This window comes from Phyllostomus discolor, chromosome 7 (assembly GCF_004126475.2).
Source record: "Phyllostomus discolor isolate MPI-MPIP mPhyDis1 chromosome 7, mPhyDis1.pri.v3, whole genome shotgun sequence".
Taxonomy (NCBI): Eukaryota; Metazoa; Chordata; class Mammalia; order Chiroptera; family Phyllostomidae; genus Phyllostomus; species Phyllostomus discolor.
The window spans coordinates 30393280-30417022 of record NC_040909.2 but is presented as its reverse complement, the minus strand read 5'-3'; the positions used below and the strand labels follow the sequence as shown (position 1 = coordinate 30417022).

General features: G+C 42.2%; 1 protein-coding gene and 1 pseudogene across 2 annotated transcripts in view; both read right to left on the bottom strand.

The window, feature by feature from the left end:
- TMEM108 (transmembrane protein 108) overlaps positions 1–23743 on the bottom strand; it is a 295467-nt gene that overhangs the window by 100351 nt on the left and 171373 nt on the right. The gene's annotated exons all lie outside the window — the stretch shown is intronic.
- LOC114501760 overlaps positions 1–23743 on the bottom strand; it is a 90515-nt pseudogene that overhangs the window by 48750 nt on the left and 18022 nt on the right.

Sequence of the window (23743 nt, the reverse complement as noted above, 5' to 3'; positions counted from 1 at the left end):
CGTGAATCACAAACTCTCAGAGTTTTAATCTCATCATCTCTAAACAAAAGCACTAAACAGGTGTCAAGGTCCCTTAGGATCTTAAATTTATTCAGATAATACTTATTGTATATCTATTATAAGAGTTAACACAAAAGACTAAACTCCCTGTCCTCATGCAGTTTACATTCTAGTATAGGGAGTTTGATAATAGAGATAAGTGAGTAAATTATAGTTCAGAAGGGGTCAGTGTTATGGGATGAGATAGAGCAGAACAGGGTAAGGAAGAGCAAGAAAGCTAACATCAGAGGGAAAGGGAGAGGTCACATTGCAATTTCTTTGATATCTGATTTTTTAGAAGGCAAAGAATGCCTTCGAAAGGAAATGTTTTGAGGAATAGGGCTATGATGCCTATCAAGCTGACATACTCAAGAAGAACAAAATGAAGTTAATGCTTCACAATATTTGAGAATGATCTTAATTAGCATCTCTTACCCCAACTCTAGCTCATTTCCATGAAGAGAAGGTGGATCCTACTTTCAATACTCACTAAGGGGTTGTCGTGGGCATATTGATCTGAAAGTCGCTGAAGCTCAGGAGGGATGTGGTATTATTGAAAACTCCTCTTCTTCCTACTCACAATTAGGGATCCTTGGAAACCCCAGAGAAGTAGTTCACAGATGACAAGCAGCTTAGAGATCTACTACCTAAGGCTCTGTAATTACTGGCAGATTTACTGCTGAGGGACCCACCTAATCACCCTAAATGGGAACAAATAACTTCATATCATTGTGAGATGTGAACTAAAAATGACTCAATAAATGACCAATAACTCACTGGAATCCAGATTCTCAGGGGCTCGAACACAGGGGAAGTCAGGCAGAAGGGCCAGGAGAAAGCACCAGGTCCCTTTTGGCTCCTCTTCTACGTGGACGCATCCCAATGAAGCCATTTAATCTCTGGCAGCTGCTGGAGCCAGTAACCTCAATGCCCTTTGAAGAATTGACCTAAAGTATCGCCTCCTTATTAGCAGGGACAACAATTCACGCCTGAAGAACAATGAGACTAAGGCTTTGTTAGGTATTAAATCATCACTCACCAAAGCAGTTGAATATGTTGCAAGAAGAAACTGCCTCCTCCTTGAGTGAAGTATTCTCATTGTGCCAGTGCTTGTTTCTGAGCTTTTGGAGGTTTCCCATAATCCCTTTTCCCTTTCCTCTCCCTACCCCTCCAAGTACTGGATAACATAGTTATATGAGTTGTAAGATCCAGAATGAACTGACTTATGTAATTTTCCTAATTATGAAGAGCTGATTAGAAGAGGGGAGGAAAAAGCAAAGATTGGCGCATGGCATATGATGACAGCTGGTGCTTGCCAGCCTGCAGACCAGGAGGATGCCCCACATAAGTGCAAAAGCCAGTGGGTGGTGGCTCCCCTCGACCATAGTACCATAATGGATTTCCTGGCAGACATTCACTGTGCAAAGCCCAGTCGTTAGCTGGCTCCCGCATCTGATCCCAGAAAAGACAATGCTTGGAAAGGTCAGCTGGAAATAAGGACATTTTCCAGAATACGCATTATCTTGCAGCTTTCCAAATCTCTGTTTTATCATATTATTCCATTCTCCATGGCCTCTTTTCTCAAACCTTAGGTTATCTACTCTTTAGACTCTGAGACAAAAAAAATAAGCTGGTTGGAAAATAAGGTAATGCTTTGTAACAGGAAGAATTCAGTAAGTTTTCTCTGCTGGCACCATTTACGTGATTACAATTTATAGTGAAAGAGAAAGCCTTCTTGTTATTAGATTAGATCACATCATTAGCGACACTGTGACTACTCAGAGCACTCTGGATTCATTCTGTAGATTCAGGCAAAAATGTTTACAATATGCTTTTCAGCTTTGACTTGGGAGCCAGTCTTCTCTCCTTTTCTTCCCCATCAACATGAAATTCCTAATAATTGCTACTGCATCTTCTACAATAGTATTTCTCAAACATTTAGGTCCATGTGAATTAGATTCTATTCATGTCTAAGGTGAAGCCTGTGTTTCTACAAGCTTTTAGGTGGTACCAGGGCTACTGGTTCAAGGACCACATTTTGAGTAGCAATGGTTCACATTTCCACACCACAACTGCCCTGACCTCGGCCCACATCATCTCAGACTTTTATGATAGCTCACTGGCCCTTTCTTCATATTGTCCAAGAGGCCTTCCTAAAATGTAATTCTGACACTATGCATTTTCTTCTTATCATTTCTTCAGTGGTTCTGTGTTGCCTATAGAGGAAGTCTCAGCTCCTTACTGATGGCTGTTGGGTTGTTTCCTGATTGGGCCTATACCTTACCAGCTCTGTCCACCACTCCCTGTCTTAAGTTCAATGTCCTTATGTGGCAGCCAGCTTCTAAGACGTCCTCAATGGCCCCTGATCCATTGTAGAACCTTGTGGAATCCCCTCCCACACTGCATAGGGCTGACCTGTGCAATCACTAGAACTCGTGGGAATTCTAACATCCCGTCATAAAAGATATGTTGGGTTTAGCCTAGCCCTATCTTGGATCAGTCTGGGAGAAGCCAGCTGTCACCTCATGAGGACCCATGGCAGCCCTATGAAGAGCCCATGTGGTAGGAACTGAGGTCTGTTGTCCACAAACATGTGAGTGAAACATTTCAGAAGCAGATCCTCCAGCCCCAGTCAAGCCTTCAGATGACTGAAACCTAATAAGACCTTGGGCTAGAACTCTTCAGCTAAGCCACTCCAAAATTCCTCACCCATAGAAACTGTGAGATAATGTGTTTATTGTTTTAAGCCATTAATTTGAGGTAATTTGTTATATGACAACAGATGACTTCTGTACACAGTATGGAGTTTCCCACACAGTGCTGTCCCCTCTTCTGAGAATACTTTTCCTCTGGATGACTCCTATTCATCCTTTAAAAACTAGATGTCTAGATGCTTTCTCCAGGAAGTCTTCACTGGTTTCTTCCCTCAAGATTTGGTCAGATGCCTGTCCTTTGGGCTTCCATAATGACCTAGCATCTCTCTATCCCTGTATTTATTACAATGTCTAGTTATTACCTATATGTCTGACAGTCCCATTGCTGTGAGCTCCTTAGAGGCAGGGACTGTACCATTTTGGTATCCTGGCACATGGTGGGCACTCATATATGTTGGAATGAACAAATGAATAAAGCCAACTTCCATGGAATCATGACTTTACAGTAACTATATCCCTTTACATTAGAAGTTCTTTCAGTACTTGCTTGGCCAGCCATCTCACATGGGTCAACTATGACTCAATCCATTGACTGCTTAATTTCCAGATTTTTTTTTAAATCACACCACTCATTCACTGAATTACTTCAGTGGCTTTATTCAGAAGACCACATCAGAAGTACCTGTGGAGATTTAAAAACATATGCATAGTCCAGTCCTGCCCCCAGAGATTCTGATTCACTAGTTGTGAGGTGAACTCCAGACGTGTGTATTTTAAGTCTGCATGGGTGACTTTTCTTACCCAAGCTATATTCATCGATTTGTGGATATGTACTCTATGCACCCGACCCCCCTAAAAAAACCCACAGCGTTTCAAGAACACAAAATTACTAAAACAAAACAAAATGACAAAAACCAAACTCTTAAATATAGTGAAGTACAATAAGAAGAAGAAGTGGTGATAAGACTATCACACCAAAAAGCCCAGGTTAGGGACACTGTTGCAAGTGGACAAGATTATTTCTGGAGCTTCCTTGGAGTCTAGGCAAAAGGAGGTTTGAATGGATTATAAACTCTCAACATTTGAAAGAGGTAGCGTATGTTTGTCAGTAAAGACTTTTGCCCTAGTTTTAAATTATAAGAGGTTTCCTCACAAGTCTTTATATAAGAGGCATTAAATGACACAATAAATGGTGTCTCTGATACTTTTTTTTTTCAAAAACAAAAAGTACAGAAAACTTCTATATATAGCCACTTTCAAGGAAAGTCAAAAGTACAATGTTAAATTCTAGGATGGTGAGGGCATTTCTATGGAGAGCCAGATAATAAAGTATGTAGCTTCCTTGTCATCTGCCTTGACATAAAAGAATTAGAAACTGGAAGAGAAAATAGCATGAATAGTCCATTCATTTTCAATGGTCTCATTCAGGCTTTTTGCAGAAGCTGAACCAGCAGTAGACATCTCTCCACCCCACCTCCTTACCTGCCAGCCCAAGCCTGGGATGTGCTCCTGCTGCCGCAGTGCTTGCCAAGGACAGAAGGTGGAGACTGAAAGCCCATGGGTGTGGAATGAATGCTGGAAACACTGGTTCACAAAGGCTTTCCCCCACACAGGGCTCAGAATCCCAGCACTGCGGCCTCAGCAAATGATGCAAGGATAGGGATATTTCATCTGCAAGTGAGTGCTGCACTGTGGTTTTGTCTACCAATGTGTTGGACTTTTTAAATGGATTAGTTCAAAGCTTCAGGTAGAACATCAAACCTCAGACACACACAATGTTAAAGGCGAGAAGCAGCACTGTCTGGAGGGAGGAAGTGGAACACACACACACAGGATCCTGCCATGCCTCTGGCTGGATGTGGTGATTCCTACTGGGTCTGTGCCAGATGAGCCCATCCAGGGCTCCCAGCCTCTGATCCACAGTCAGTGAGGTGCCCAGGAGTCACCATCACACTCCTGGCTTTTGTTGCCAAACACAGTGGGCAGCTTCAGAGGTCACGGAAAAGCCCTAGGACTCTAGGTGCAGAGTGGAATAGGACTGGGCCCTAGAATAAGACTCTATGCCATTAATAGTCCAAAAAAAGTGTACAGAATTTTTTGGAATATTAATGGCATAGGTTGTACAGAGTTTAGAGACAGGACTACAAGTTCTGACTCACATGTGAAGATGCATTTAACAGTGTTTACAGAACTTGTTGCAATGATGGAAATATTTTGTATTTGCACTGTCCAATAGTAGATGTGGCTACTAGTGATGTGTGGCTATTGAGAATCTTAAATCTAATCTTAAATCTTAACATGTAAGGTGCCTTACATGTTAAGGCCCCTTTACTACACAGCCCAATTCTACAGGGTATGGACCAAACTTCTCTTCCTCTGGAACTGCTAACAGCAGATCCTGACTTTACCAGCTGGGGAGGGGTATCCCCAAGTAAAGCTGTGTGTTCCATGGGCAACCCAGTCAGCATCCATGTCCTGAGAGCTTCGGCAGCAGTTTTGGCCAAATCAGCAGGGCCTCCCAAGCCAGCAGTGCCAACTTTAAGCCTCAGGGGAGAGGAACCCCTCTGTCATATGGGGTCTCCGGGTGCCATTAAAAATCAACTTGTCAAGAGAGCTCTTGGAAGTGAAGGCTGAGACACCAGGGTTAAAAGTACCACCTTATAAATACCAAAAGCAACAGAAATATAACTAGACTTTAGCAGGCACTGTGTTAAGTACCTTCCTACTGCGGTAAATAATGTGACTTGATTTTTACCACCTCCATCCCACCCTCCTGGCTGAAGAGGTTGAAGAGCTTAAAATGCTGTTTCCTAGCCTCAGGCATGCAGCAGGTCCTGGATGTGTACTGCGTGCTGTGGGGCGCCTGCAAGTCAGATGCTGGCCTTTTACAGCAGTGGGCAGGTCAGCTCCCACTCAGAAGGAGAAGCAGTGAGGCAGCTGTATTCAGTGTCAGTATCCTGGTCACTGCTTTGTTGATGCTCAGCGAGCACAGTGGTGGCTTCCGTGGTGGCTCCTGCAGTCAGGCAGGAGCTGCTCCTGGCCTGTGAATGCTGTTACAGTGACCTTGGACCTCACAGTCCCTGAATTCTATTGTCCCAGCCTTTCCAATGGTTTTATAAGCACTTAATTCCTTCCCTGCAACTGCTTCCTGCCTGAAATACCTAGAGTGAGACCTGCTACCTGCACGGCTTCCCTGGCCTACATACCTGCATTATTTTTAGTCCCCTCAGCAACCCTCTGAGGTGGGTAATGTCACCACTACCTGTTTTCCAGACAACCATCAAGTCCAGGTCCGTTTGTAGTAAGTACTTTGCAATTCATGGTCTAATCTTTATCTTCAAACAAATATGGGCCTGTATCATGGACTGTTTGAAAAGCCAGGGCATGTGCTTAAAACGTCAGTGCTTCTTTTTGTGATAAATTTGTACCCATAGCAGAAAGAAACAGAATGTAATGGTTAGAAAATGATGTTGCCACCTGTGGACATAAATTCAATCCCAAACTAGCTGGCTTCCTGATGAGAAAGTCAGTTCCAAGTTCATAAGATGAATCTCTGACCACAGACAAGCAGTGACAAACGAGGGCCTTGCTCATGAGCAATCTGGACAAGAGAGTGTGGATGGCTGCAGTAACCTATTACCAGCTGGGAGCCCAACCGAACAAGTAACCTTCTTCGGGTGAACTAATACTGTTACCTTCTCTAAAGCCGAGTATCTAAACTCTAAGAAATCTCACCTCCAGATCCCCAGCACTCATAACTAACTTGATTTTTCTCTGTAGAATCAAAATCTGAGCACTCCATGGACATATCAAGTACTTCTCTTGAAAGAAGCAAATAGTTTCTTTCAGACTTGAGAAGAAGAAAACAATCGTGTCTCAACTGGCCATGACCTTGGCGGATCACCCACCCTCAGCCTCTAGCGGTGGCCATGAGGTCTGGAGGAGGACAGCATGGCGGGCAGACTTTGCCACCTTGCCCTGATGCTGCCTGCAAGCCTCAATCACAGCTTGGGGATCATCTGTGTCCTTCTCACTTTGCTCACTCTTGGGGCCACTTGAGAGTTTCAAAGTCCAGCCTTCCAGAGGCTGCAATTCCTGCAGAGAATTTAAACTCAAACCAGTGAATCTGACTTCTAGTATCACTAGAATCTCTAAGTATTAACTCTGAGAACTTCATGTCACCCTTCCAATGAGTCAAACAATAAAGATGCAATGATCAGTGATTTGGTGGAGGTCAAATTTTAAGAATTTATACCATCCTAGTTTTGTATGACTTTTTTCTTACTCACCACAAACATACTATGTGGAATTGAGTCATTTTTGAATTTTAACTGAAAGGAACTATTACACAGAAATCCTTTGAGAGAGGCAAACACAAGATTATAAGCTACTCATTTAAACCAATAAATCAGCTGTTAATGTCAGTGAGTACTCTTTAATGTTCGTTTCCCTTTTAATAACTCAGAATAATTGTGAGCTCATCTCTGAACCAGGATGCTTTAAATCCATGAAGAAATTTCACTATTACACTTGTAAGTCAGATTCTCCAATCACTGAAATGACTTACTTTAATCTAACCATGATTAAGATGGTAGAAACTACAATTTCTACATTGTAACCAACAATGTAGAAAATAGTACCACATGCAGCATACCAGGAGAACTGAGAGAGCTTTCAAAGGTAGTGCACATTCAAGCATTAACTTAGCTTCAGATGACATGTTTCTTGCTACTTACTTGCTTATGCAGAAAACAGAATTCAGCTAATTTCTCACTTGCCACTCCAATTCATTTCCTATAATTAACCACCATAGTATTTTGATTATTATTTTTTCTAAGAAATTACAGCATTTCCAGTTCACCACTGTTAGGAGTTCTTATGACATCATGACCCTGTGTTCCCCACCTCACCTGGGGCATTCTCAACAGGTCAGGATCTTTGAAAGAGAACAAAGCAATAGGTTTGCAAAGCTTTATGAACCATCACCTACGGTCTGTGACAGCAGAGAACTTTCAAAAACATGGAAGGCTTAAGAATTTCAAATGGAGGATCCCATTTCATTCCATTAGCAGGGCAATCAAGATGAACATTATTTGTTTTATAATCATAAACCAATAGCCCATTCACAAAAGATTTGGAAAGAAGGATGCCTGGGTTAGTAAAGGGTTCTATTTGGAATTTTTGTCAAGATTTTTGCAAAACAACCCTTTTATGAGAAATTTGTTTGATTACTAGACTGCAGGGTCTTTGAAAGCAGCAACCATATCCTCTCCTGCTTGTATCCCCAGCAGCCAGTGGGGCATGACACACAGTGGGTGCTTTCTTAATATCTGATGAACTGAGTTCTCAGAATCCACAAGTATTACAACACTCTCATCTCTAATGATAGTCAATAATTTTGGGGACAGGGTTCCCTGTTTTCTCCAGACCCTCTATCTTGGTTGATGAGATCACAGAAACGTGAAGCAGTGAAGATGAAAGCTCAGTGCTGTCTCTCTCCCATTTTTGTTTGAACAATCTTTCCATGTTACTATAGTAACGTCTGCTACCAGGAAGCTCTGTAAATGAAAGTGGGAAGGAGGAGGGGATCATGAGTGATGCAGTTGATAGAGAAATCTGCCCAGAGGGCAACCTCTTTGGTAATCTGCAAAGCTTGTGCATGTCCTATTTTATAATAAGTGCATTTAAATAATACATGACAATATATAGAATAAATGCAATATGTTGAAACAGAGATCCACAGAGTTCAGGAAAACTGCATTAAATCTGAGATTAGAAGTGCATATTTTAAGACATTTGAAAATATAGCAGAGGGAATTTAGCCTACAGATAAGAAATGTTCTCATTTCAACACATAAAGGGAATAGCTGTGGAATTCCAAAGATGAGTACATGAGGCTCTGCTGAGTGGAGGCTGGATGTTAACCTGGGACCTGACCTGAATGGTGAACTGGTTACTGCAGTTCCAAAGGGCAGGGGGGAACTAGTGAAACAAAGACATCCGTTAGCGGTAACTGCCCTCTGGTGTGAGCAACTGTGAGGCCAGGTATGACCAAAGCTGCAGCTAGAACCGGAGACTGGGGAGGAGAAGAGGGCATGCCATGTGTGACACTTGAACTACAAAGTCAGCCAGGTTTCTCCACACCAACTTGTGCACTGTGGAGCTTGTGAAAACCCAAGATGGAAATGCCGCTGCCTGCCTGAAGCAGGTGCTATTGCTCCATGGGAAACCTGTCCTGCAAGATAATTTTGTGTGAGGACATGTGAAGAAAGCTGCTCTGGCTTCTTGATTTATGACTTCATTAAAATGTTTGGGCTTCAAACCTCCATCAACATTTATTGGAATTAAAAGCTTCTTAAAATGGAACTATTCAATGGTAAATTAATGCAGCTTGGGTCTTGTGAGACAGAATGACGCAGCACTCTAGGCACCCTTTCTATTCCTCCAGAAAAAGAATGACGCTTCCCGCCACTGTAGAGTGGGAAGTCTCAGGAACGCATAGGCGAGAAGAGGAAAGTGAGAGCGTGTAGAGAGCAATCCCTGACTCACAGCTGGGAAGAGTGGAGGTGCCAGCATCTTCTCCAGAAATGCGTTAAGGAAAAGGTGTAAGCTGTTTCCACTGTGGAAAGACCCCACATAAGTCAGAAATCAAGGGGCTGCTTGTGTTTACTATGGAGACCAACTGCCTTGGTATCCACAGAGGTCTCCGTCTGAAGACGTAACTTCTCAGTGGGCTGCCTGTGAAGAGTCCCACGGGGACACGAGAGTGCGAGCTTCTCCTAGGCAGCTGTCACACATCTTTTCACATTCATAGCGCTTAGCTACTTTGAGCGGATACTGAATATTTGATGAATGAATGAAACAGCTACCACTTCCAAAGAGAGCCTCAAGTCTCTCTTTGTGCTTCTTGCTGTCTATTTTGTCAAACTATCCCAGGATCTAGAGATGATGTGGAGTTGCCATCAGCACCAAGCTCAAAGTCTCACTTATCCTTAAAAAAAAAAAAAACAACACCAAAAAACCTCAGGTGTAGACAAGCAGCTAGAACAACTAATGGAGAAACCTGGACCTAAACTCTACCTGGTTAGGACATACATCTTTCACCCTGTTGCCTGCCACAGGGTATCCAGAGATTAAAGCTCTAATTCTGGTTGATTCAATGTGACCTCCTCAGCCTGTATCACCCAATCCATGAACAAGTCCCATCTATTTCCAAGATGTTTGCTGCTCGCTATACTTCCCCATCACCATGACCACCATCCTGGTTCAAGCTATCACCATCTCTCTCCTGACTCCCACAACTGCCTCCGAACTGGTCCCCCTGACTCCACTCCCAAACCCCTGCAATCAATTCTCCACAAGGCAGCCAGCCATCTTTTCAAAACATAAAGCATATCGTGTTATCTCTCCATCTGGATTTCTGCAATGGCTCCCTGTCACACTTAAACCCCAATGTCTTGCTCCTGCTCGCCCCTGTGCACCTCATCTCGTCCCACGGGTCCTCACACTCACTGCACTCCCGCATGACTGGCCATCTTGCTGTTCCTCAGCGATTACGAGCGCATTTCTACCTCAAGGCTTTTGCTCCTTGTGTCCATCTAGCTGGGACATCCTTTCTTATTCACCCTATCAGGTCAGGCTTCTTCTTTTCATTGAGCTGTCAGCCAGACGCCATCCACTCCAAGATGCCTTTCTTGACCGCTTGACCTAACCAGCTACCTAGTCACATGCGATGGCAGTAACCTTGTTAGATCTCTACGTAGTACAATTTTCCTTCTGATGTTTTTAAAATTCCTGTATTGTCTGGGCTGCCCAACTAGTCTACAAGCTCCATGAGGCAGAGATCTTATTTATCTCATTCATTATCAAGAATAATGCCCAACACAGAGTAGATTCCTAAAATTCTTAGTAAAATAAAAAGTCTAAAATAGTCACAGGTGAGCAGCTTTGCAGAAAGCAGGTACCTGAACCAATGTAGGTGCTAAGCAAAGGCACTTAGCACCTGCTTACAGTATATGTCAGTTGGTGAGCTGGCAGAGTTGCTTCCACATCTAATGAGAGACTCACTCACCCCTTGTGCCCACAAAACCAATTCTTACTCTCCTTGACTCTGGGCAACATATTTCTCTACCTGGACCCTAAAGAGTCTGCTGTGGGCATCCATCTGTTCTGTGCCAATAGGAACTGCTTCCTGGACCATTTGGGCCACTCAAGGACTGATCCGCTAGGCCCATTTTTCCAAGGCCAGCCCTGTTTATAAAAATCACACCCACTCTATAGGTCTTGGAAAACTTTCTTGGCTCCATGTGCTAAGCTGTCCTCACTGTGGCCACTTGGTGCTGTATCAGGACTCAAAGATACTTTATCCCCTCTTGTTGCAAAATTTATATTTCCTTTTTGGGAACTCACTATTTCCCCAAATTGCTAATGTGGAATACCTAGAGGAATACTGGGCTTGAAGTCAGAATCCAGAGATTAAAATCCCAATTCTGTTATTTACTTGTAGCCAATTTGACCTTGGACATATGATTTAACCTCACAGCCTCACCTGCAGAATGGGGTTATTACCACCTACCTCTTAAATAAATAAATGAGAGCACTGAGCGTGCACACTATAGGTGACACACATCTGTGCCAAGGAGGTGGGCAAGCCCCGAACTCATGACTTGTCCACTGCCCAGGGGCTTCCTCTGGTAGTTCCTCGAGTATTCACCAGGGAGTGAAAGATTCCTCCAGAACTCCATCAGGGAGTTTCAGAACACCAGGAGCACTTCTTTGCATATCAAAGTAGAAGTATCATAAAGGAAAGGAGGACATCTTACCACAGGCTGCAGAAGCTTTAGAAGCGACGGGAACTGATCAGACCAGATTTACTACAGTATGAAGTTAGACAGATGACAACACTGGATCATGTAAGACTCTGACTGAGTACTGGTAGTGTGTGAAGTGCCAAGAAGGTCTTGGTGGCGACTGGGAGGAAAGTCAGTGGACCTACTGTCCTGTATGAAAAAGCTATTCATCAGGACAGTCTGAGCCTGAACACTGAACCAGGGGACATTGCAAGGGCTACCACACAGGGGTCTGTGAAGATGAAAGTGACAAAGTGAGTATGCTCAGGCCATGAATGAGAGCCTGCTCATTGTTATTTATATGGATGCAAATTTTTACTCTCCCAATATTGCATTTAACTGTTTCCACATTATGTCAGTGAACTGTAAGCCACTTGAGGCAGAGATCCATTGTTTCCTGTGTAACAGCTCTAAGAATAAATCTTTTCTCTGACTAGTCTTCCCTCAGACTATGAAGAGGGTTCAGCTAGTTTTCCGAAAAGCAAGTCTGTGATTGGCAGAGCTTCCTGCTCTGGGGTTGCTCAATAAACCTGTCCCAACAGCACCAGAAGCTATTTGGAATTTGTAGATGACCTGCCAGAAAGCGCAGATTTTCCAACAAAAAAGGAAGTGGGGTGGACACCCAACACCAGGTGCTGGGTGTCCATCACTGTGCTGCCATTTCTGCATATGCTACTTCAGGGGGCCTCGAGGAGGAGTTACACTTCTTCCCTTTTAATAAGTGAGGAGGCAAACGAAAGTCCCCCAGCTAATACACTGCAGAGCCACCATTAGAAAGTACATGATCTTCTCCCCTATCCTATGGCCTCAACTAGTTCAAATTACTGACATTTCCTGTCCAATTTATTAGATTCAGAAGTTCTAAGAAAGAAAAAAAGGAAGGGGAATTTAGTTCTCAGACAGTTCTCATGGGCAGCTCCAGACCTTGCAGGCTGCCGGCTGGGCTGGACCTTCACCAGGTAACACCTGGACTTCTGCAGGAACGAGAATACGCTCTGTGTTTCCTCAAAGTTTCTCATCCAGTCTCAAATCACAGCCATCAAGACCAGATCCCTTGCTATAGAGCTTAAATCATGAATAATTTCTACAATGTATTTGACATCTATTAGGTACCTGGTATTGTGCTTGGAACTTGTCCTAAGTAATCTTACTTAATCCTCACAAACCCCTGTGTGGTAGGTTCTATCATTCCTTCTAGACAGACGAGGAAACCGAGGCAGCTGGTAAATTACAGAACCAAGATTCGAATCCAAGCTTATCAAAGCTCCAGGGGCAAACTCTTGTCATTATTTTTACAGCTCACATTCAGCTTACATGAAACCAAATAAAACTGACATCTTGGATACGTGAAAATAAAGCATAAACACAGTCATATTAAAGATCAAGTTGATTTAGCATAATATGAGAGTTTGGTTTTGTTCCTCATCTCTTCTAGTCATGCTTAACATTGGTAGTAGGGGGATGTATGGACCAATAATGTTACTAAAAAATTTCAACACAATTCTTTTGTGAAATGCAATTGCTACTTCTAACCACCAGCATCTGTGGCACTTGTGATCTAAAAATCAGGCAGAAGAATTCTAAACCAGAATTCTAAAACCAGAAAATAATCATTGAGTGTTGTGCATTTAATTATAAATGGAAAGACATTAGGAAAGGTAAAAATCTCCGACTATTTCCAGGCATGTCCACAGGTCTGTTGGCGCAGAAAGAGTCTGTTTTAGTGCTTTCTCAGCTGCACCAACAATCAGCTAATCCTGAAAGGTTCTTTCTACTCTCCAAATTAGTCCAAGCTTAAATAACCACCTAAAACACAAAACAAAAAGTTTCCCTATATAACACTTTGCCCTTTGTAAACAGCATGAGATGTTTTATAATCCCTTGCTCTCTCATCTCTCCCTCCCCCTTGCTCCTGTCCCTCTTCTCCGCCCACTCAGGATAAGGAGCCATTTTGTTTTCCTCCGTCTTGAGGATGGCTCCTGGCAGGGGGGGAGGCGTGGAGAGGAGGTGGAAGAGCAGCAGGTGGCAGTGGGGTGCGGGACAGTGCTGACGGGGATGCTGGGGATGCACCGCTGCCCCTGGGCAGCAGGGATGGGAGGTGAGATGGCGACCGCTGCCTCAGAGACAAGGACATGACACATGAAGACCCGAGGGACTCCCGGGACTGGTACCATCCGGTTCACCCACTTTTACTGAGAGGCGGCAGGGCTCAGCAGGCAGCCAGCTCCTCTTGCCACAGCCCTCCAAACCAGGTTCTGGAGAACTGCCTCATGTGCTCCCTGCCTTCACAAAGTGCTTGATGGATACGATGGTGGGTATGGCTGGTATTTCCACCATGGGATTCGAGCAGCTGAATCCTGTCCTACCTTTCCCACAGGGTCCCCGAGGGAAACAAACCAACCAACTCTTCCTGGAGTCCTTTGCACTGGGGAGATTCTTTCCTCTACCAAAAACTGTCCGGGTCTCAGACTTCTTCCCAACAGGCATAGCTCAGTGCTGTGCGCACAGGGTGTAGATCACTGTCTGGAAGAAAAGTCCCGTACCCGACTCCGTCATCACTGGGAATAGGCCAAGTTTACAACCAGGCAGCGTCTACTTGGCCCTGTTCAGATACACCACCTATTCCTATGAGGGAGTTTCATCCCATTTCATTTGCCTCAGTAACAGCTCTCACAGAGAGGGGGAGGAGGAGAGGCAAATCTAAGCTTTTTCACTTTAACCTAATCCACGATCTGAAGCTTTATCTTATCCATTCAAAGGGAATAACAGAATATTGTTTTAGGTTTTGTTCTAAAGTTGGGTGGGGGGCGAATTTTAAGAGGCAGTAATGTTATGAAGACAGGTGTGACTGTTGCAAAAATGTAACTGGTTTTCTAGATATGAGAAATGCTTAAACCATGCAAAAGTGCACTGGGTTTCTAAGGATTATTAATAATACATTTGTAACTACTTCAGAGATGGGTTATAAACTTTCAGAGACAGAATGAGAATGTAATCTGTCCACAGCAACGGAGACGAATCACTTTGATAAATTCTTTATGATGTCGCCTCATCTCCTGCAACTCTTGGATTGGTTAAGAGTCTACAGTTAATCCTTCAATAACTCCCACAAGCACCTCGTTACTCATCAGGCTGTGACATCCTGGGCCGTAAAAGAGGTGCTGTTATATAACACAGGCACTGTGTAGCAGCCCGGGGTCATGAATATTAAGAGACAGCCACAAATGAGTTGGTATCAATAAAGACCTCCTGCCAACTTCTACCCCAGACATAAACCAGAGGGAAGCACAGTGTGCTCTTGCAGGTGTGACAGGTACGGACATCGTGTCCTTTTCAGGTTTCGGAATTGCCATCCCTCCCATCGAGCCACAATTTTGTAGTTATGTTGATGGGTAAGATTGACCCAGTACTTTTCCTTTCTCCCATTATCCTTCTCTGGCCTTTGCATTAAGAGTATGGGCATCTCTTAAAGTGAGCTGAGATGCACTGAGCTGGTTAGTTTAGTCCATTGGGATTGGTTGTGTTTACTGATATGTGTGTTTATGTCTACTTTGTCTTACTCATCCAACTGGGCATTTCTCCATGCCCGTCTTCCCTTCTTAGTGCCCTCCTTTGGATTTTTTCCCTTATTCCAATAGCTTTTGCGCTCTACTTGTTTGGAAGTTATTTCTATTCTTGTAGTTGTTCCCTTCACATTTTTCCATGCCTACTTAACTTGACAATATCTAAATTAATTGATTTATCTCCATTCCTCTCACACTACAAGGAAAACTTTGATTCTATTCAACCCCTCCTAACTTAAATGTTATTATTATCCAGTATATTTATTGTTTTTTCTTTAACCCTACAAATTAGAGGTTCTTATATTGTTTAATGAAGACAGTAATTTGCCCATTTCTTTGATGTCTGTTCTTTCTTACATTTAAGACTTTACCTCTGAGAAAAATTTTCTTTTTCCTGAAGCACATCTTTTAGAAGTTCTGTAAAATGAGGGTCTACCTGCAAAATGCTCTATTAAAAAACCTGAAAATGTCATTATTTTGCTCTTAGGCTTTAAAGATAGTTTCGTTGGGTCTGTAATTCTCAGTTTGTAGTTATCAACCATCATCATCTTAAAGGTATTGTTTCACAGTCTCCTGGATGCTGTAGTGGCTGTTGAGAAGTTAACTGTTGGTTGACTTTGTAAGTAACCTTTTCTTCTCGCTGCTTTTAAGACCACCTATTTCTCTGCAGTTTCATTGCTTGTATAGGCAGGTGTGGGGTTCTTTTTATTTATTTTTTCTTCAGATTCGCAGTACTCCTAGAATCTGAGTATTCATATTTTTCATAAATCCTAGGAAATATTCTGAGCTACTATGTCTTCAAATATTTCTTCTCTCTCATTACCTCTGTTCTCTTTTTGAACCCCCACTACACCTGTGTTAGGCCTTCTCAAAATATCTTCCGTGTCTCAATCACTCTTTCAAACTTTTTACCTTCTTATTTGTCCATAATTATTTGAGGTAATTTCTTAAGCTCCATGTTCCTGTACATCCTTTTTTTTTAAAAAAAATATTCAATCTGCTGTTTAATCCATCCACTGAGTTTCAAATTGTTGTGATTACACATTTTTTAATTCTATAAATTCTAGCTGGTTCTTTTTTCAATTCTAACTGGTACGTTTTATTAGTCTATTAATCTCATTAACCCCTGTGCCGTTTTCATCTTCTATTTGTTCAAATATTTTGACATTTTGTGACAGATTGCCTTTTTCTAAAATGGCTGCAACAATACATCAAGTTCCAATACATCAAATTCCCTCTCAGAACCTTGCTAACCCTCATCAAGAGGTGAAGCCTACTTTCCTTTCCCTCAGACCTGGCCTGGCCTTTGTGATTTCCTTGACGAACAGAATGCCGTGGGAGTCATGCTGCGGGGTTTTGAAGCCAGGCTAGAAGAGGTGACATAGCTTCCACCTGGCACTCTCTGCTGATGCCCTGGGAACAAGCCACCGTGCTGTGAGGAAGCCCAGGCCATGTGGAGAGGTCATGTTTGGATATTCCAGCTGATAGCTCCGGCTAAGGTCCCAATCACAGCCACCAAGAACCACAAGAAATATGAATGAATGAGCCTTTGGAGTATTACAGCAGCCAGCTCGCCTCCCAGCCAACCAGCTGAGGTTCCAGACAACAAACCATTCCCCCTGCACCCTGAGTTCCTGACCCACAGACTCTGTAAGTATAATAACTATTGGTTGTTTTATGCCACGAAGTTCTGAGGTGATTTATTAAACATCAATAGATTACAACCAATGGAAAAATACAAAAAAGAAAAGTCTATAAAGAAGAGTGGTGTACGTTCAGTTTTCTTCCTACAGACAGAATGAATACCAGTTAGTTTATAGTCATTACTGGTAATTCCAATATTGAAGGTTCTGGTCAGCCTAAATAACTAACTCTCTCTCTCCCCCTCTCGTCTTTCCTTTCTCTCCTCTGCCTTGCTGATCCCCACTGCAGCAGCACCTTACCTCATGAATTAGCCTTTCACTGAGATTTCATATTTGGCTGAAGTTAATTTGTACGTATCCTTAGGCCTCTTGGTTGAGGATGTTTTTCTACTGAGAAATTTATATTTGTTTTGGCTGGCTCCAAAAGGCGCTACCCACTGGAATTATTTTTATTTATATTCCTCTTGGAGTTACCCATACTGCACATGTAATATGGATTCAAAATCCAAACCACAAGAGAGCAGCCCTATGGTTAGCCATTCTCAAGGAAGGCTGCTGTTATTACTGCTTTTCTCCACTAACAGCCATAACAGTGACTGATAGGCTTGTTCATTGGCTGCCTTTGTTGCAGGTGAATTTTTCCTAGGCACATTCATTCAACCTACAAATATTTAATGAATGTATTTTATCCTTTACAGGAATATGACTTGTGTTCCTTTACACAACATGTTTAGGATTCCCCAAGAGTGCTACAGCCAGGTTTACAATTCAGTTTTTAAAATTACCTTTCCAATTACCTACTCCCCACACCTACTGGAATGAACCAGAAGTTCTGTGAGATCTGGCCTATTATCTTTTTCCTTTATGTTCTATAATACAGGCACACCTCAGGGATATTGTAGGTTCAGTTCCAGAATACTGTAATAAAGTGACTATTGCAAAAATCAAGTCATAATCCTTTTGTTGATGGAGGGCCCTGCCTTTCGTTTGTAAAAACACAACAACCGTGAAGTGCAATAAAGCTAAGAGCAATAAAACAAGAGATGCTTGTATCATAAATGACTACAACAGTCCACCACGCAGAAGACGCTCAGAACATGTTTTGTCACTTTTTGTTCTCCCTCCCCAGCTTTACTGAGTTACAATTGACAAAAAGTCATATATATTTAAGGTGTATATTGTGACATTTTCATGTACCTATCTATTAAGAAGTGATCACCACAATTAAGCTAATTAACCTTGTCACTGCCTCACGAAGTCACCTTTTTCTGGCGGTGAGAACATTTAAGATCTAGTCTTTTAGCATATTTCAACTATACAAAACACATTTTGAAGATGACTGTTAGCCAGCCAAAGGAAGCTTGGTAAACAGGGAAACCTGGTGAAATTAAATTAACTACTAGCAAAAAAAATCTTCCTACAGACAGATTTAGAATTCAAAAGCCTATCAGCATGGGGATTGAGGAGGAAAGGGTGGTGGGGGGAGGCGGAAGGCAGTAGAGGGGGACAAATGGTAAAGGAAAAAATACAAAAAAGAAAAGCCTATCAGAAGAGTGGCATATGTTCAGTTTTCTGTGTAAATCTGACCATACCTAGAGAGTTAAGGAGCTGAATATACATTTGATAAGCAGTAATTGTTGGGATGAACTGACTGAAATGACCACATACTGCTCTTAGTTACGTTTCTCCTTTGGTGAGCTTTCCCGGGCCATCCAACTCCAGCGTGGAGATCCATGACACTGTGGGTCTTTTTCTTCATTTTAAGGAAAAAAAATCCATCTATTTTACAAGTCTAGAATCAAAGGACATTAAGAGTAGGAACAACCTTATAAAACACTTGTGGCTCTTTTTTAATGTTGTTTTTATAGGTGGATAAACAGAGACTCCTTAGAAATGGGTAAACTGAGGCTCCGAAAGAAAAAACAATTGACGGCAAGAGCAAGATTAGAATCCAGCTTTTCTGGCTCTCAAATGGTTCTGCCACAGAACTACTTTTCTTGTTTTCTGTGATAGTTCTTGGGTAAGACAGCAACTTTCAGAGCACAGGCTGCTCTACATTCTGTGCATCTTTGAACACCACACACAGGGATGGATGTCAGAGACCTCCTAGTCGCAGTCTCCCGTTTTACAGACAAGTGACCGGAGGTCCAGCGAGATCTCCCCGCCTACCTGTTCAGTTCTTAAACTGTCATCACGCCCTGACCCTCTCATCTTCTGTTTCTCTACTTTTCATTATACTCTCAACTCTCTTCCTCCTTATTTTACTCCCCATTTATCCATAGAAACATGAAGTATCTGCTTAGAAAATACCACCTTACATACTGTGTAAAGATAACTTGATCAGAATTTTTATCAGAAAAATCTGAAAGGAGAGTTACGTGCTGGGTCCCACTGTAAACTTACAGTCACAGCATCGTAAATGGTTTGAAACACGACTCTTCTTAACCACTGCACTGCTACAGTTTCCATTCAGTCCTCTCCAGAACAACCACATGACTCCAGGAGGACATCATTAATACAGCCCTCAATGAGAATGGTGCCCCTACAGTTGTGTAGTTCACAACTTCAACAGTCTTAGATGATGGCTCTGTTTTCATTCAGCTCACATACCCAGAGGTTTTCCACTCTTTTAATACTACCATTGCAGGGAGTTGACATGAATCATGTTTTACTTTTCTTGCATACTTCTCCATTTGTGAACAGCAATATTTACTACCATGAGTCTATTGAAACTTGAAATTAATGTGGGTCTGGTCACTCATTTATTTCAAGGGTACTCACATCAACAGAGGTGGTTATGATGGCAGTGATGGTAACAGGACTCCATGATAGATAGAAACTTATTAGTGAAAACAATGCTGTAGGAGTGCCATAGCAACAGGGGTTAGAACCAGTTATTTCTAAGAAACATTCCTGTTGCCTTTATTTTACTCTATGCTGCAGGCTGTCTGGAGAATTGAATGCTTGACAGGCTGTCTTGTTTCATGAATTACCCCTCCACGTAGAGTTTTAAGTTTAGAGCCAAGAATACAGAGATGACTAGTTGGCTATCCAAGATTTATGGTTCCATCCCTTAGTGTATATTTGTTCCCGGGAAGGGGCTGCACAGCCACAGGCAGTGGAATTTCCCATTCCCCTTGCATCTAGATGGAGCCATATGACTAGACCTAGTCAACGAGATGGAAGCAAAAACTCATGTGTATTACCGCTAGGCAGAGGAGGGGAAGTCTCCAATATTTATCTCCCTTCTGCATTAAGTCTTGGAGGCCAGCACTGAAGATAGTGGGATCGTAAGATGGGAGGAGCCTGGGTTTCTGATACTTTGGAAGAAAGCCACCCAACTAGAAATATCTACTTAGGAACTTTGAGTGAATGAGAAACAAACCATTTTTATGTTAACCCACTATGATCTTGCCTTTTTTTTTTGTTATAGCAGATGATGTATAGTGACTAAAATAATGACAAGCTGTTGGTTGGTTGTATGAAATTCTTTTAAGAGAAGAAGCTCTAGCTTTATATATCTTTTGCAGTGCTTTCAAAGTACAGTAAGTGCTTAGTGAACATCTATGAAAATTCACTTTGGAAAAAGACAACTTTTAGCTACCTTTCTCAAGGAGTTTCAGATTTTCAAGATTTTGTTTTCTTTTTAAGGGATACATCCAGGACCCAGTACAGTGTCTAGCACATAGTAGACACTCAAATATTTGTTGAATAAGTAAAACCAGTGCATATCTTTGCCTATTAATCTCATTCAGTGCCATCTGGGTTACAGAACAGCTGGCTATGGACTGACCAAGATCCTAGAAAGCCCACCATCCCATCAGACATGCTAGCAGGACTACACAAATCAGAGACTAGACCTCAAATGAAGTAAAACAAACAAATAAAAATCCAAGGGATTCTTGTTTCACTGATATAATACAGGGTAAGGCAAAAGTAGTTTACAGTCATTAGTGTTGAAAGTACTACAATAATAAATAATAATTCAATAATAAATGCTGCATTTCATGTACTCACAACTGTAAATCTACTTTTGCCCCACCCTGTATGTGACTTTAGGCAAGTAGGTCAATGCCAAAGAATTCTGCTTTGAGAGATGAGAGAGGAAAGAGGAAGAAAAATGGGACAAATTAGAGAATGGAGAACTTTAAAAAGTGACATCTCTACAGCTAGAGATGATAATAATGTTTTAAATCATTATACTTGCTATACAGTACAATTTCTATTATAGAGTAAAAGTTTCCAAAACCACGGGGCCTGAAAATCTCAATTGTTTGGGATCTGATGATCTGAAAATATCCTGCAAAATCCTGTTGTTAACTGTTGATGCTGCCTTTACCAACTATACCAGAAATCTTGCTAATGTGAAGAATATACAGGGTTGGCAAAAGTAGGTTTACAGTTGTGAGTATGCAAAACAGCTTTTCCTTGTATAATTATTTATTAACTATTGTATTATTTTCCATATGAACTTAAACCTACTTTTGCCCACCCCTGTAATAGTAATGCATTAGAAATCTATAATCTAGCATAGTCCTGTCTAAAACTAAGGCAGAATACTATATGTCTAGATTATTGGATGTTATACTACTGGCACCCCAAGAAAGCATACTTTATGAAGCTTAAAAATATGTATTTAAAAGGACATATAACCCTTATCTTACTATGCACAATAGTAAACACAAATGGATTAAAGATTTGACCATAGACTGAAACCAAGGGAAAAATAAACCCAACCCTAGAAGAAAACAGCTCCTTGACATCAATCTTGGCAATAATTTTCTTTGGATTTGATACCAAAAGGAAAGGCAACAAAAGCAAAAATAAACAAGTGAGACTACATCAAATTAAAATGCTTCTACAGAGGAGGGGAACCAACAAAATGAAAGGGCAACCTATAAAATGGGAGAAATATCTGCAAATCATATATCATATAAGTGTTATCATCTAATGCATATTAAAAAATCAGACAATAGCAAACATATAAACAAACAAACAAATAAATAAAAGAATTGGGCAAAGGAAGTGAATACATGTTTTCCCAAAGAAGACATACAGGTCGACAGGTACTTGAAAAGGTGTTCAACATCACTGGGAAAATGCATATCAAAACCGTAATGAGACATCACCTCATGCCTGTTAGAATGACTATCCAAAAAAGACAAGAGGCAGACTCATAGATGGAGAGCAGGGTGACAGCTGGTTGGGGAGGGGTGGTTAGGGGGTCGAGGGATTGAGCAAAAAGGACTCATGGACAAGGACAACAGTGTGGTGATTGCTGGGGGGAGGGGGTATAAGGGGACTAAATGGTAATGGAAAAATGCAATAAAGGTTAAATAAAAAAAATTAAATAAGAAAACCCAGATAAATGCTGGACAGGTTGTAGAGAAAAGAGATCCTGTTGGTGAGAATGTAGACTGGTGCGGCCCCTATGGTCCCTTTCTAATTCCTTATACTCCTTTACCTGCATTTCTTAATTCTGTGTCACGGTGAGACCCTAAGCTTCTTCAAATATTCTTATCACCTCTCTTCTGCACTCTTTCACTGGATCATATCATCCAGACTTGATATTGGAATTAAAATTAGAAAGCAAAACAGACCCATGACCATATCTTGCATTTTTTTCTTGAAATATTGTTAATATACAAGAAAAATGATTTATGCTGAATAGGTGTGGCAGTAAGGCATAGTAGCCCCCCAGCAATGAACCGGTGATGGTGCAAAAGAAGAACCAAGACAGGGCAGGAGGAGGAGTTGGAGAAAATGAACCAGCTACAGACACACTGCTGCTGACAACTAGGGAAGTCCAATGGGGTGTGTAATAACTATCCAGCTCCACCTGGACAGGTAGTGGGAGCTCAGTTGTGGAGCTTAGCCAGGAATGAAGACTCCAGACTGAGCTGGCTTCCCTGCCACAGCTCTGGGTGACCAGTCTGTCGAGGGCAGGCCCTCTGTGCTGAGGATGACTTAAGGAATATCGAATCCAGTTCCCTACAGAGAGATGCTGACAGGTGCTCAGTAGGCAAATCTGAGACAAATTTCTGGCAGGGTGCTCATGTCCACAGGAAACTGGGGTGCTAGGGGAGAAACAAAGGCAGAAGTCTGATGTGGGGTCGTGGAGGACACAGCAGGTGAGGTCCTCAGAGAGAGCAGCAGAGCATGCGGGGGACAGATGGCTGCTGCAGGACCCAGAAGGTGGCAGTAAAACATCAGTTTATGTCCTTCGTGCTCAGAGTACTCCCAACTCTCCTTTTTCCTCTCGTTTTTCCACTACAGCTCCTTCAAAGCTTTTCTATAATTATCCTCAGTGTGAAAGAAAGAGTTTAAAGGCTGACATTCCCTGCCTGTCGCTGTACCGATGCTGCCCAATAGTTTGGCATATTTATATTACTGCCTGAATTCCTGTGATGCACAGTGGGGCCATCCCATGGCTGTCTTTGCCTCTTGTCACATCGGCTCTAATGAGGCTTAAGTGCCATGACTAGAACATCAGACTCAACACAAATTGTTAATGTTTCATTTGGCACTGTGAGGGAGATGGTACAGTTATCCATGCTTCCTATCTGGCCTTTCCACCTTGACCCTTCCACGTCCAGCTGGTACCCAGAATAAACAACTGGATGAGGAGGAGGACCATCGGCACCCTGAAACATCTCTCATCATCTGGTAGCAGCTTTCAATCAGCAGCAGGAGTGGGTGCAGCACTTTCTGAGGGCTAGATAAAGACTAATTCAAGAAACAAGCGCGATGTACACTGGGAGCCAGATTTCTTTTCCCATCCTTTTTCACAGTTGCTATAATAATCTAAGACTTCTAAAAATATAGCCATAAGGATGGCACAACCAGAGCCTGCTAACTAAAAATAATGAGGCTAAATGAACTACAGATTCATAGGTTTATAAAAGGAATGGCCCATCACCTTAATGGACTGCAACATTTGTTTTCCCAAATATTGCCCCGCTGATATCTGACTTGGGAGTTGAAACCTCTCTCTA